The sequence below is a fragment of the Podarcis tiliguerta genome (genome assembly GCF_965153285.1).
Source record: "Podarcis tiliguerta genome assembly, chromosome: 8".
NCBI lineage: Eukaryota > Metazoa > Chordata > Lepidosauria > Squamata > Lacertidae > Podarcis > Podarcis tiliguerta.
Genome location: NC_139541.1, coordinates 94632 through 108961, shown reverse-complemented (window position 1 = coordinate 108961; position 14330 = coordinate 94632). Strand labels below are relative to the sequence as shown.

At 47.0% G+C, this 14330-nt stretch overlaps 1 long non-coding RNA gene across 2 annotated transcripts; it reads left to right on the top strand.

The window, feature by feature from the left end:
- The first annotated feature begins 7685 nt into the window (after positions 1–7685).
- Positions 7686–13866, top strand: LOC310685067. Of its 2 annotated transcripts, XR_014515041.1 has the most exons (3): positions 7686–8004; positions 13006–13246; positions 13587–13866. It is a non-coding gene; the product is annotated as an uncharacterized lncRNA (long non-coding RNA). The 2 variants fall into 2 exon arrangements; XR_014515042.1 differs by lacking the exon at positions 7686–8004 and having other exon boundaries at positions 12207–13246.
- Positions 13867–14330: the final 464 nt, after the last annotated feature.

Genomic DNA, 14330 nt, shown 5'->3' with positions numbered 1-14330 from the left:
ATTGTACAGGGAATGCGTACAATGGAATTTTATGAAAGCAAAACAGTACAGTTTAAAGATTTTAAAAGGTGATCAAAATCCATATAAGAGACTGTCCTCAAAGAGTACTATTTACATGGACACCCTAAAAGCTGAGTAGAGAGTCTTTCTGAATAGAAGGCTGTTGTGTACCCCAATATTATCTATAAATATAGAAATGTCTTGGAAAACTGCTTATAATGAGTACTATTTTAGGAAGACTAAGGACAGATCGTGAAGTTGAGGCTCCAGTACTTTGGCCACCACCTGAGAAGAGAAGAGAAGAGGGCACAAGGAGAAGGGGACGATGGAGGACGAGATGGTTGGACAGTGTTTTGGAAGCTACCAGCATGAGGGAGGCAGTGGAAGACAGGAGTGCTTGGCGTGCTCTGGTCCAGCTGGAACCTTGTCAGGAGATAGGAAGCAGATAGTACCTTGGAAGGCAAGAGCTTGCTAATGAAAGGGAGTTAAAATAGCTCAAGGAAGACACAGGGCAACAAGAGAATAAATGCCTTAAGAAGAAGCTTGTAAGATTTAAGATTGCTCGGAAGAGACCAAAAGGACAGAATGTACCCCCAAAGCTAATAGGGAGACCCCAACACTGAAAGAAGAGAACAGTAAGTGACTGCTCTTTAGGAAATCCTTGCGACCTCGGCCACATTCACCCAGGAAGTGAGAAAACTGGCCAACTCCGGAGAATAGAAGGCCCTTTGAAGATAAGAAAGTGGCGCTGTAGAATTCCACCCTGTGTCATAAATAATGTCAGAGCAGCAGTTTTCATTGCTCCTACGTCTTGAGGGGCTTGCCTTTCGAAATGGGTCCAAGGTCTGGCCTGAAGTGCATACATCGCTTCAGTCTCTTGAGATTGGAGACTAGTTGCAACTAATCAAGGGCGGCTTTCCCTCAAATCCTTGGTCATTTTGATTGGCTAAGAAACTCGTGCTTCAATTCCGTCTTCCCCCAGACCTCTGGGAGATTGGCAGCTGATGGAAGCTGTCACGCAGTGGTTGTCGTGCAGCGGTGAGACTTGACTTGAGAAAATAAACTTGCTCCTAAACAGCACAGCCAAAGAGCATACACAGAGTGCTCAGAGTGGCTCCTTACAGATTAACTGCGGTCCTGGAGCCACTCTGCCTTAGTTTACACAGCAGCAGCAGCAGCAGCAGCAGCAGCAGCAGCAGCCCAATTCCACAGACTTCTCCTGGCTGAGACACCCTCAGGCCCACAGAGCACCTGGCGACTATTTCGAGGGATGTTTAAAACAGAAATTTGAATGTTGTTTTTCTCCTGTCCTTGTTTATCTCCTGTCTGGCAGGTTCCTTGATTGGATTTCCTGGGGAGCTTGGCCAGTCTTTTTTAATGATAAATACTCAGTACCTGGGCCAGATCACAGGATCACACCCTATTCAAACACAGATATACCCTTAAGACAGGATTTGTGAAAGAATGGCAGATGAAAGTGATCGACTACATGGAATTGGCAAAAATGACTGGCAGAATCAGAGACCAGGGAGAAGAGACGGTGGAAGAAGATTGGAAGAAATTTAAAGACTATTTACAGAAATATTATAAAATTAATGAATGTTAGAATGACATCGGATGGAGGTTAAAAGGTTATTAGTAATAATGCGGTGAAGGAGTATGGAAAATTTGAAGGTTAAAAGATGCAAAATTAAAGGTTTAATATATTAAGACACTAAGATAAGGACTAAGATAAGATAGAGGGAAGGGATTTGCTGATTAAACATTTGAATTGGAATACAGTGAGGGGAGGTGTGGGGAAGTCTGGGAAATAAGCAAATGCAAGAAATATTATGAAAATGGAATTGTTTTATTTGGTTTTTTCCTTCTTAATTTTGTATTTTTCTTTTTTTCCCCTTTATGTAAAAGTTTTAATAAAATATTATTTTTTTAAAAAAAGACAGGATTTGTGAAGGAAAAGACATTGGGGAGGCTTTTCCATTTTCCTTTAACGTTGCAGAGAAAACATTTGGTCAGTTTGGGACAGTTTGGAATCAAAATGGTTCCAGGTCGGTCTTCCTGTGCTGATCTATGTACATGCTTGGTTGGTACACTTTAACATATATCTAATAACTCAAAATTCCTATCACAGGAAGGAGTCCCAGCATTTGACTGCTAACAGTTAGGCTGGAGAGATTTGTGCAGGCCTTGCCAGGCCTTCTAGGCCTTCCTGCTTCTGCTGACCAGAAGCTTGGTCTCAGGACAGGGGTGTCATGGACTGTCTGGATGCAGAGAATTGGGGGGAGGCCCAAGCTGGGGAACCCCCAGGGGAAGAAGGCTCTTTGAAGCAAAGAAAAGCCCTCAACGACTAGGACCCAAATGATTCCACATCCCTCACAGAGAATCTCTGGTGGTTCCCAGCACCCCTGAGTTTCATCTAGTCTTCACTAGGGATGTACCCTTTAGTGTGACAAGCCAAGCCCTGTGGAACTCCCTGCTACTAGACGTTTGCGGGCACACGCGCTAAACCCTGTCTGTGGTGCCTACCCCTTTTCCCAAATGATAAGACAAGAGACCAGAGTATGGGTTCAAATTGGCCACAACTTGATTGAGCTTTAGAAGTGGGGAACTTGGCACAGGCCTTGGCAGGCAACCCTCTCAGCCCACCTGGCTGAGGATATGCAGGCAGTTGAGGCCCAGTGAGAGGGGACTGCAAAGCGCAAACTTACACAGCATGCCCTTCCACTGACCTCGTCTGGGGAGTTTGACCTACATGCCGCCGCTCTAGGGCCAGGGACTCCCGGTTTTGCCCTTCAATGGGCCCTGCAAGCATGAATGCATCCCCCCCAACTTGATGTTAGACTAAAGGCTACCTTGCCAAGGCCTAGAACCGCCACTCGAGGCCCTAAGGGGCCTCACCGCCAAGTCCCACAACTGAGGACCAATCAAACCCCGCAATCTATCCAGTCCCCGAGGGCTCATCACAAGTCGTGGAGCCAGAAGTCATTGCCCAGTGGGTCAGGTGCACCCCGTCCCCCCGGAATAGGTCAACTCTATCTGCTGTGATGGTGGGATGTGGGATAGAGAACCCACCAATTTGGCGCATGGTGTTGCGCATGGCCCTGCTAATTTTACTCACTGCGTAATTGAGGCGAGAGGGATTGGAAGCCCCCCTCCAGTGAAAACGGGATAGGAGATTGGACCAGCCGATGGTCATTGATGGGTACAAGGCATGCAGGCTTTTTAAATCTGCCCTTGCAGCAAGGGCAATGCCTTTTTGCTCCACTAGATCATTCTCCCCCGCATGTATAATCAAGACCCTTGGAGGGCCATGGGTCGCTGCGGCACTACACAGCATGGGCATCAAGCTCCGCCAACGCATGCCCCGCTGGGCCATCCAACAAAAGCGTACCTTGGGGTGGATGTTAAGGTTATGGCCACGATTTTGAGACTGTGCATAGTCCGCTGCCCAATGGACAATGCTGTGGTCTATAACCCAGATCTTCATGGTGGGCAAACCTGTAAGACAATTAAATTGCAAGTGATAAGGAGGAGGAGCCGGGACAATTGTGACTTTTGTAGGCCAGCGCCCCAGTGTCTTGATGTGTGTGGGGTCCCAACCCTGTATCGCCGCTGAAGTGGCAGCCCCGATACGAGTGCCCGGAATATTCCTGGGGACTAACACCGCAAGCAGATAAGGCTTTGCATAAGAACAGCAAAAGAGGCTTGAGCCCAGGAGTCAGCCTCTTTTCTTTTGGCCTTAGGCCCGCCCCCGGCCAGCCGTCCATTGTCCTCCCTGGCCGAGGGCAGGTCAAAGGCCAGCTCAAGCAGGTGGGTGGCACCCGCCCAGGTGAGCCTCGCTCGGTGCCACAAACCCTGCCCACCTGTGGGGAAGGGAGGGCGGATATTGGCCCTCCCTTCCTTCAGAGATCTTTGGAAAGCTTTGTTGGTTTGCTTAAACAGGCATCATGATTTTAACCAAGAAGTATTGCTTGATATTCATTGACATTTTCATGGATCTTTTGTTGATTCTCCCTTCTTCATTTTCCCACTTGCTATATTGCTACAAAGGGTTGCTTAAGAACAGAAGAAAAGGCTGTGCTGGGTCAGGCCAATGCCCCATCTAGTCCAGCCTCCTGTTCTCACAGTGACCAACCGGATGGCTGTGGGAAACCAGCAAGCAGCACCCGAGCGCATGAGCCCTCCCCGCTCTTGAGGTTTCCAGCAACTGCGATTCAGAAGCATGGAGGCAGAGCAAAGCATTTCGCATGCGCAGAGGTATTTGTCTGCTTGCGCATGTGAGGAAACACTTGTTTGGGGTGGTCCACCAGAAACAAAACGGTCTCCTTGTGCTCAGGTCAGGAGCAAATGCAAGGAACAGTGGGGCAACAAGAGAGCACTCAACAAAATACCCCCCCCCCAAATCCCCAGGGGTATACTTTGGTGATATGGCGCCCTGAGCTAGGAAACAGCAGGGCTTGAGCTGACCTCTTTGAATTCCGAGGTGCCGGAAGAGAGCCCAGCTTCCATCTGCCGTAAGGCCTATTATGGGCTGGCATTGAAGTCACAGTGGCCTCTGCCAAAGCTGGCTTCTTCAAAGTACATTTACAAGCCATTCTGAGGCTACCTACCCAGGAGCTCAAAAGTGGTTACAACTTCTTTTTTTTACAGTTATATTTTATTGTTTCAAGATTTTAAAAATCATATACAGTCAAAACACAATTTTGACTTTTCTCTTAATTTTCGTCGACTTCCCACCCTGTTTTCCATGGAGTTGTTGTTTCTCTCCTGCTGCACCCCGTCTTCTGTTTGTCAAATCATAACCCCAGTATTATAATCCAATTACTTACGTTGCTCATAGCTCAAATCCTGCTTACGAGTTCAGCGTACAATAATCCAAAAAAGGCCTATTTGTCCACAAAACTGCTAATTTTGCTAGTTCTGCATAGTCCATTATCTTACTTATCCTTTCTTTGGAACTTTTTCCTTCCATTTCTGCGCATATAGAATCCTAGCTGCTGTTGTTACATATAGAAACAACTTTAACTAATTATATCGAATAGCAGGTCACCACAACCAAAAACTGCAGTATCTAGCTCACCATTGCAATGATAAACTCTAAAAATATAATTGGGACAAGACATTTTAAGGAAAATTCATCAGAAACTATTCACTTTGGTTGTTGTTAGTGGCTGTGGACATGCCATAACATTACAGCACATGACTCCTTCCCCCCGAGAATCATGGGAACTGTAGTTGACCTCTAAACACAGTGCTATAGGTCCCAGTGCAACTCATGCCTGGCTTATCCTAGAGATCACTGTGTGCAAAATTTGCGATGCCACTTGAGCCTAATATTTACCCTGCAATGCCAACCACCTTTGGCCAGGACAATGTACGACCCCCTGGACTCAGCTCTTCAAAAACTATTAAAATTTAGCCTAAGAAACAGGAGAGTGTTCTGGAAAGAAGGATATTTTAAAATGACTGGAAGGTCAGAATTATGAAATGGGGGGAAAACTTGGAATTTTTTAAAAAAAACTCTTCCAAAAATCCCTTTAAAAGAATCAAGTCTTTAAAAAAAAAAGTCCTAAAAAAGTATTTAAAAGAATCCTTTCCAAAAAATTAAAAAATTGTACAGTAGCCCCTTAGAGGTAGGTAGTTGGTCTACCTACCTGAATCTGGGGGGAAACAAGAGAGAAGAATGCAGGAACAAGTGAAAGAAGCTTTCTCCCGACAGCGAGAACATGGAAAGGCCTCCCCAAATTTTTTAGTTTGGAATGTATAATTGGCTTTATTGTTTATATTATGATGTGGCAAGAATTGATTTGATTTGTTATCATTAAAATGTTACTAATGGATAATTAATTTTAAAAATATTCACTCCATTAAGAAGTTCTTAGTTCATCTTCAGTGAAGGTTTGCCGGATCATAAATCAGCAAATAGAATGTAAATAGAAAAAGAGATGAGCAAGAGGTCTCCTTTCCACTGACATCATCATTCCATCATGTTGTCATAGCGCTGTGACCTCATGTTTCCAGGGGTTTGGGGGCCCTTAGCAACACTGATACACAGCGACCTCCATAGAGAGTGAGTGTGTTTTCTTTTTCTCCCCAAAGTCGGTGTGGTATATTTAGTTTTAATTTGGCATTTGTGTTCCCTTTTAATAAGAATAAGAATGAGATTTTTTTATTTGTATCCTGCCCTCCCCGGATGAGGCCGGGCTCAGGGCGGCTAACATCATAAAAAAAACCCAGGAAGGACCTTTCAGGCAGAATTTTGTTCCAAAGCCAGAACCATTCAGCTCTTTCAGGGGCTGGCCAGGGTAAAATGTAGAAATTGGAGACAGAGGCCTGTTCAGAGCTATTTGTGGTGGTGTCATTACAACCCATGGAATTCCTTACTAATTAAACGTCTCCCTGATTTCACAAGATAACCATGCTCTATATAGCTCATGTCTGGGAAAAGGTGGCATTTTCCCAAGGTCTTACCATGAGGGTGCAGTAAATGAGAATTGGCCCCTAACAGCTTGCTTGGTTCCCTCCCCTGTACGTTTTAGGCTCACGCACCCTTTTTCTCTGGGATGTGGTGCAGGCCGTGATTTGGGCTGACTTCCCAGAGAACCTCTGTTGTAAATAAAAATTGCCCTTTTCCCTTATGGGATATCCAAGAGCCCATATAGAGTCCTTACATAGGTTCCCTATTGGTAGGAGAAGATAACAGAGGCCAACCAGAGAATATTGAGAAGCAAGGCAGCTAGTAAGCTTGATCTTTATTGATCTGTTGCAACAGGGTGCTCCCCTCACACGCAGGAGAGACGAGGAACCCAGAACAATGGTGCGCAAGGCCTTATATGGACTCTTGAAATTGCCACCCTGTAGACCAAGACCACCCCCTGGAACATCATACATATATCACAGAAGGGGTGTAACCTAAGACCACCCCTCAGATACATCACACCTACATCACAGAAATTTAATGTTGTTTTTGTCCTTGTTTATCTCCTGTCTGGCAGGTTACTTGATTGGATTGCCTGGGGAGCCTGGCCAGTCTTTTGTAATGATAATACTTAGTTCCTGGGCCAGGTCACAGGCTCACACCCAATTCAAACACAGACATACCCTTAAGACAGGATTTGTGAAGGAAAAGACAATGGGGAGGCTTTTCCAGTTTGACCTTGCAGTTTAGGAAACAAAATGGCTTCAGGTCGGTCTTCCTGTGCTGATCTATGTACGTGCGCCTATCACACCATCACATGAGCAGTGTGAGTTGTTCAACCGCATTCTAAATGACATACAGCATTACCAAACCAATAAACAGAATATCCAGTCAATCTTCAGTACCTATAAAAGAACTTCAGGGATAGGACCACAAGCATTAGCCTCATCCTTAGGATCAGAAGCTGAGGCTCCCACAGATGAGAGTTGTTGTTTTCAACACAACAAAGCCACTTCCGAACCTGGCGAGGAGTTGGGGTTGCGGGCTTCATGCCCACTCCATGTGCGCAGGGGCTGGTTCCAGCCCCCGCGAGACCAAGGGAATCCCGACCGCGTAGTCAACCCAGCCAGCCAATCGGGTGGCTGGGGGGTGTAGCCTGCCCTATTTAGGGCCAGCGCGGCCGGGGCTCGCCCTCTTTTCACCTCGCCAGCCATCCCACTTTGGTTTGTATTAAGGTTGTTTTGTCTCTTGCTTACCTTTTCTTTAGGCTGTGTATCTCAATTCCTTTGGGCCTTCTGTGATCGATTTTCACTTGGAGTTACCTGTGCATCGGTGTTGTGCCTCCCATCGGATTGCCTGCCTCAAGCCCTCCCGTGTCCCAGGCAGCCGCTTCGGCAGCCAGAGCCATTTAGCTCCGGAAGAGCAGGTCTGAAACTGCGCGGGAAACCCCATCGACAGGGTGTTCCCTTCTCTCTGGGTGGCTTCTCTGCAGCGGAGCTTTGCGGAACGCGGTTTGCACGTTCAGCGCCAGCCCATCGCCGTTTAGTCCTTTTTCTTGGAAGTGCACAGCTCGCCCGACGGATCAGGTTTGGCCTGGGGTTCTTATTTCTAGCCGCATTCGCAGGGCGGTGGGGCACCTTTAACGTTTGTGGGGGGCTTGGTGGAGCAAAAGGAGGGAGGCTTAAAAGGACACGTCTTTGTCGCTACCCTTTTGCATTTGGTACTGGCCGCGTTGCCTTTGCATTCCAACGGTTGCTTCTTCACCATTATACCTTTCCAGACTTCCAAATCGGATTTTACCTCTTTAGATAGGCGAACCCTGTGATGGGGTGACCGCAAGCTTGCTGACAACCTCGCGAGGCGGCCGCAAAATGGGCGGCCAGCGGAAACCACTCGGCAAGCAAAGTTCAAATGGCCTAACAACGACTGAATCTGCCTGAGCGTAACTTTTCTTAGAGGGAGAAGTTGCTGAATGAGGTCCCTAAGCGCAACCAATTTTTCACTAGGAAGTTTTGAGGTTTGGGTGACTGTGTCCAACTCAATGCCTAGGTATACCATAGTTGTAGCTGGGCCCTCCATTTTATCTGCAGCCAAAGGTACTCCCAGCTCTCCTAGAATCATAGAATAGAATCATAGAATCATAGAGTTGGAAGAGACCACAAGGGTCATCGAGTCCAACCCCCTGCCAAGCAGGAACACCATCAGAGCACTCCTGACATATGGTTGTCAAGCCTCTGCTTAAAGACCTCCAAAGAAGGAGACTCCACCACACTCCTTGGCAGCAAATTCCACTGTCGAACAGCTCTTACTGTCAGGAAGTTCTTCCTAATGTTTAGGTGGAATCTTCTTTCTTGTAGTTTGGATCCATTGCTCCGTGTCCGCTTCTCTGGAGCAGCAGAAAACAACCTTTCTCCCTCCTCTATGTGACATCCTTTTATATATTTGAACATGGCTATCATATCACCCCTTAACCTCCTCTTCTCCAGGCTAAACATGCCCAGCTCCCTTAGCCGATCCTCATAAGGCATTGTTTCCAGGCCTTTGACCATTTTGGTTGCCCTCCTCTGTACACGTTCTAGTTTGTCAGTGTCCTTCTTGAACTGTGGTGCCCAGAACTGGACACAGTACTCCAGGTGAGGTCTGACCAGAGCAGAATACAGTGGCACTATAACTTCCCTTGATCTAGATGCTATACTCCTATTGATGCAGCCCAGAATTGCATTGGCTTTTTTAGCTGCCGCATCACACTGTTGGCTCATGTTAAGTTTGTGGTCAACCAAGACTCCTGCTAAAGATGTGAAGGCTTTGAGAAGGGCCGAGCACTTATGCCTACTATCAGCTACTGTCAGAGCTGGCTCCTGGTCCCAGCTCACAAAGGACCAACGCTAGCCGGTAGTAAAGTATCAAAGTCTTTATTGAAGAATAGTTTCCATTTCCAAGCCTCCGCGTCCCAGCTCTACGTCTGGAGTTTAGACCGGCGAAGCTCCGTCTGAGTCTCCGCCCCCTGTACACCAGTTTAAGACTCTAATCTTACTCCACCTCTTCCTTCTCTCTCTCTTCCTCTGGGTCCCAATACCCCCCGGGGTCTCCTCCCTCCTGGACTCTTCCGACGCAGACGTTGACCCCTCTGACTCCTCCCACTCTCTTCGGCGGGCTTTAGGACCTGGCTCCCTACCCGGGCTGCCCACCGTGCCGCCCTCCTGTACATTTGAACTTGGCGCGCGCGCGCGTTTAACTTTCCTGATGACCGTTTCCTCGCTCCCTGACGGGGGTGTGGTCACTCCTGCCTCATGTTCTCCCGCTGCCCGCGCGCCCCCTGATCCCGATGCCTGGGACTCCTCCCCCCTACTGCACTCTGGGGGGGACGCTGGTCCTGATTTCCAGCTGCTGCTCTCTGAGTCCCCTCTGGCCCCTTCTTCCCGAGGTGTCCCCCTGGGCACTCCTCTTGCCCTGACTATGGGGGCCCCTTTCTGTGAATCCTCCGAGTCACTGGAGAGACTCAGAGACCTCGGATTGCTGTCATCGCTGACATTTCCTTCGGACTCCTTCCCCTCGCTCTCCATTTCCTCCCTCTCCTGTGCCTCTGCTCCTGAACCCCTGACAGCTACGAAAATAGTCGTCCAAGTAGTGCGACACACCCTCAGAGCCTGTTCTAAAATGAAGCGCCCAGTCCAAAAAGGTACTAAATGCCTCAAAGGCTGCACAGGCCACTGAGCAACCCATAGGCATTGCTTTGTCTACAAAGTGTGCCCCGTCAAATTTTAAACCCAGCCACTGGAAATCTTCCAGGTGGACTGGCAGGAGTATATCACATTTCGCCAGCAACGCACCTTTTCCAAATTTGCGAATAAGTTTAACCGCTTGGTCAAAGGAGGCATACCTCACAGAGCAAAGTTCCTGAGGTATCGCATAATTGACGGACCCTCCCTTTGGGTAGGATAGGTTGTGAATCATGCGAAACTTACCGGGTGCCTTTTTGGGGACGATGCCTAATGGGGATATATGCAAACCCTCTACCCTCCCTGCCTTAATTTCTTTAAGTATTTTCTTGCGCGCCACTTCGGGCATCTCTCTAACTGATTTCTGATTTGGTGGGTCACCTGAATTGGGGGGGAAAGCAACTGGGATCCTAAAACCTAAACTAAAACCTTCCCAGAGATAATAATGCAGCTGTTCTGTTGGGATAGAGATCCAAAAGGGTTTTTAAGGCTCACATACCCTTTTTCTTTGGGATGCGGTGCAGGCCATGATTTGGACTGACTTCCCAAAGAGCCATCACATGAGTGGTGTGAGTTGTTCAACCACATTTTAAATGACACACAGCATTACCAAACCAATAAACAGAATATCCAGTCAATCTTCAGTACCTATAAAAGAACTTCAGGGATAGGACCATAAGCATTAGCTTCATCCTTAGGATCAGAAGCTGAGGCTCCCACAGATGAGTTGTTGTTTTCAACACAACAAAAGGGATGGTGTTTCACTCCTGCATCTGCTGGAGAACCGCCCCCCCCTTTTCCAACTAACTGAAAGTACAACCTGGGACAGAAGCCCAAATGATTATTTGGAGGCGGAACAGGTACTGCTCGCAGCTGATGGGGTGCGGCTCTTCCCATGCGCCGGCTTCTTGAGAGCGGATCGGTGTCCTGAAGCGACTGTCTGTTGTCCATGCCTTCCCCTTTCTCCAGAGGGGGAGGGAGAAGCCAGGGAGTGAAGGAGGTGACCCCCCCTAGGCCTGAAGTCACCCCAGGCCTCAAAACCAAATTTTTCCTTTCTCTCGTCTAAAACAGCTTTTCTCTGCTCTTCTCTGCTTTCTCACAAGATGCTGTTTCATAAGCAAAAGGTTATTTTTTATCAGTACAAGAAGGCTTCAAAAAGCTAATGAATAGGCTCTGTCAATGCCAGGAATAAGCAGGTCTGGGAACTGAGTCTTATCTCATCCAGTTGCAACACATATTGGACACGCTGAACACAAGGCTTCTCAGCCCCCTTGGCTTCTCATCCCCCTTTCCTGGGAAGGGCACCAAGAGTCCCAAGAGTCCCAGGACAGGAGCTTTCTGTTCATGCTCAGGGAAACTCATGAGGCAGGACTCCTGAGGAGGGGGAGAAGGGGGAGGGAACTGGAGGGGAATATATGCTCTGTGCAAATGGCTGTGAACTTGTGCTTGTTTGTGAAGTTATCACACTAGCTCCTTCTACCAATCCCGGATGGTAGAAATAAAGCTTTTTCTCTGAAATTATCCCTTGAGTGCCTGTTTGACTCCCTTTTCCCTCTCATGGGTCTAATGCTTTTCCCACCCGAGGGCAAAGCCTGAAAAGGCTACAGGAGTTGTGACGTCCTCAGGCACAGAGGTTTTCCAGGTAGCTAGTCCCAGGGTCCACTTCTGCAGGCAGCACGTCTGAACCCACAACCCAAGACAAGCCGCCTGCAGGAGTCGACTCCTGCAAAGTGGCCCAGCATGGGGAGATCCTTCCAGCAAAGGTTTCAGGGCAGACCTTCAGCCAGACCTAGTCTGTCCTGGGATCCACCCATAAGGAGAAAACGAAAACAAAACGGTTCACACAAAAGGCAGGCCTTACATCCAGGCTTTTACTGACCGTACATTAAAAGACCTTTTCACAAGAGATAATAAAACACAGCACCCAGAATTAGGAAGAGATAACCAGGCTGGAATAGTAGATCATGTCAGATCATTTTCCTCCACAAATTTTACAATATTCTTCCGCGGTATCCACTTCCTCCCTGCTTTGATCTACATGAGCTTGCTATTTCCAGGTCTGTATCCTTCTCAGTCTGAGTAAAAAGACTTCCTCATTTCAATGTTTACAAATAAAAATACCATACCAAATACTTTGAATCATTCCCAGATTCTGTCAATATCCAGAATAATATTTCCCAATTGCTAAATTTCCAGCAATCAAAACTGGAATATCATATTCCAGCCTTAATAGATTACCTAACAATGACAATTTCTTATCCAGAGATTCTATTTATTTTTAAAAAATAATTTTTTATTGATTTTTCCATGGATTCTAATTCTAACACTATATCTTTAACAATTTTTCATATTTCGACCCTCCTCCCCTGGACTACACTCATACTCACATTTTTTTTAATTTCCCTATTGTTCACCTTGCATATTTGATGTTTCCCCAAAATTTCCTCAATACATATAGTCTTATTTTTTGTTGTAGACAGTTGTGATTGTTCACTCAAACCCTGCCAATGAGTCCATTTCTTTATGTTGCCTCTTCATATATGTTGTAAATGGTTCCCATTCTCCTTTAAAGTCTTTGTTGTCCTTTTCATGTAATTTTTCTGTTAGTTTTGCCGGTTCTGCATATTCCATAAGTTTCCCTTGCCATTGTTCTTTCGTTGGTATTTCTTCTGTCTTCCAAGTTTGTGCTAATAAAATTATTGCCGCTGTTGTTGCATACATAAAGAATTTCCAATTTTCTTTTTTTACATCTTGGTCTAAAATTCCTAGAAGGAATGCTTCTGGTTTTAACAAAAGTCTTTTTAAACAGTTTTTTCAATTCATTATATATCATTTCCCAATAATTCCTAATCTTTTTGCATCTTGCAGGATGGCTTTTTTTCTAAAACGAAAGAAGAAAAACAGAATCTACCCCTCATATGTGGATGAGGCCCCTGCCCTACTGCCGGCATTGGCAAAGCTACACCATCAGTGGCAGAGGCCAGGGCGGCAGAGGCCAGACCCTTAGTCTTGCCAGGGCTGGTGCAGCCCCGGACCAGCAAGCAAGACCCAAGCCAGCAGCGGTCCTCAAAAAAGAAGAGCCTCGAGGACTCTGGGCCAGCGTTCCCAGGTGAATAGGTAGAACGAGATCCCTTTTGGGTTCCCTTAGACTTGGTGTTTACCTCTACGGATGTTGGTGATCTGACACTAACTAAAAGTGAAACAAAAGAAGTGCCATGGTCAGATCACTTCCTGGTGCAACTGGACTTCTCCGCAACCCTTCCCCTCTGCAGGGAGGTGGGACCAATTCAGATGGTCTGCCCCCACTACTTAATGGATCCAACTGGTTTCCAGAGAGTGGTAGGGGATGTTTTATCCCAAGTTGATGGCCTCTCGGCTGATTCCCTGGTGGCCCGTTGGAATGCGGAGTTAACCAGGGCTATTCTCCCTCTCTCTCTTTCTTTCTGAAGAACTCTCTGATGAAAACTTCGAGTACTTGTGGATGGGTAAGAAGATCCTGGGAGGAAGAACCGTCAGAGAAGCCTTGGAGATGATGGATGAAAGGGAGATTTTGGACACCATCCTCCAACACCTCCAGCCACCTCCCCAGGTGTGTGTGATGCAGGGTGGATTTGATTGAAATCAAATCGATTTAAAACATATTTTTACATTCTTGCTTGTATAATCTTAATATTTACAACCAGATGAAGGTTTCATTTTGGGAATAATAAATTTCCAGAGTAGTTTTTACTACTGGTTTGGTTATACTGTTAGGAATGCATAGACAGATAATTATGAAATTATTGTGGGGTATAATAAGTTAACTGTGTACAGACGCTTCAGGTTACATACGCTTCAGGTTACAGACTCCGCTAACCCAGAAATAGTACCTCGGGTTAAGAACTGCCATCGGCTCAGGGGCGAGAGGGGAAAAGCCAGGTGGATTACAGAGAGCCCCCAAAGATCGTGGGAAGCAGCACTTCCTCAGCCGAGGAAGGAGAGGAGATGCAGGGGTTGGAGGAGGCAAGGCAGTGCCAGGACACCTTGCCTGAGCAAAGCGGGGAGGAGGGGGGTCCTCCATTACCCAAGCCTTCCTTGCGCAGTAGGCTTCTGCGCAGAGCGCGGAGGCGCAGACTAGGCACCAAGAAATTACTCTGCTGGGGAAGGTAGAAGAGCCGCCCACTCTCAGATTCTGCCCGTGAATGAGCAAGACA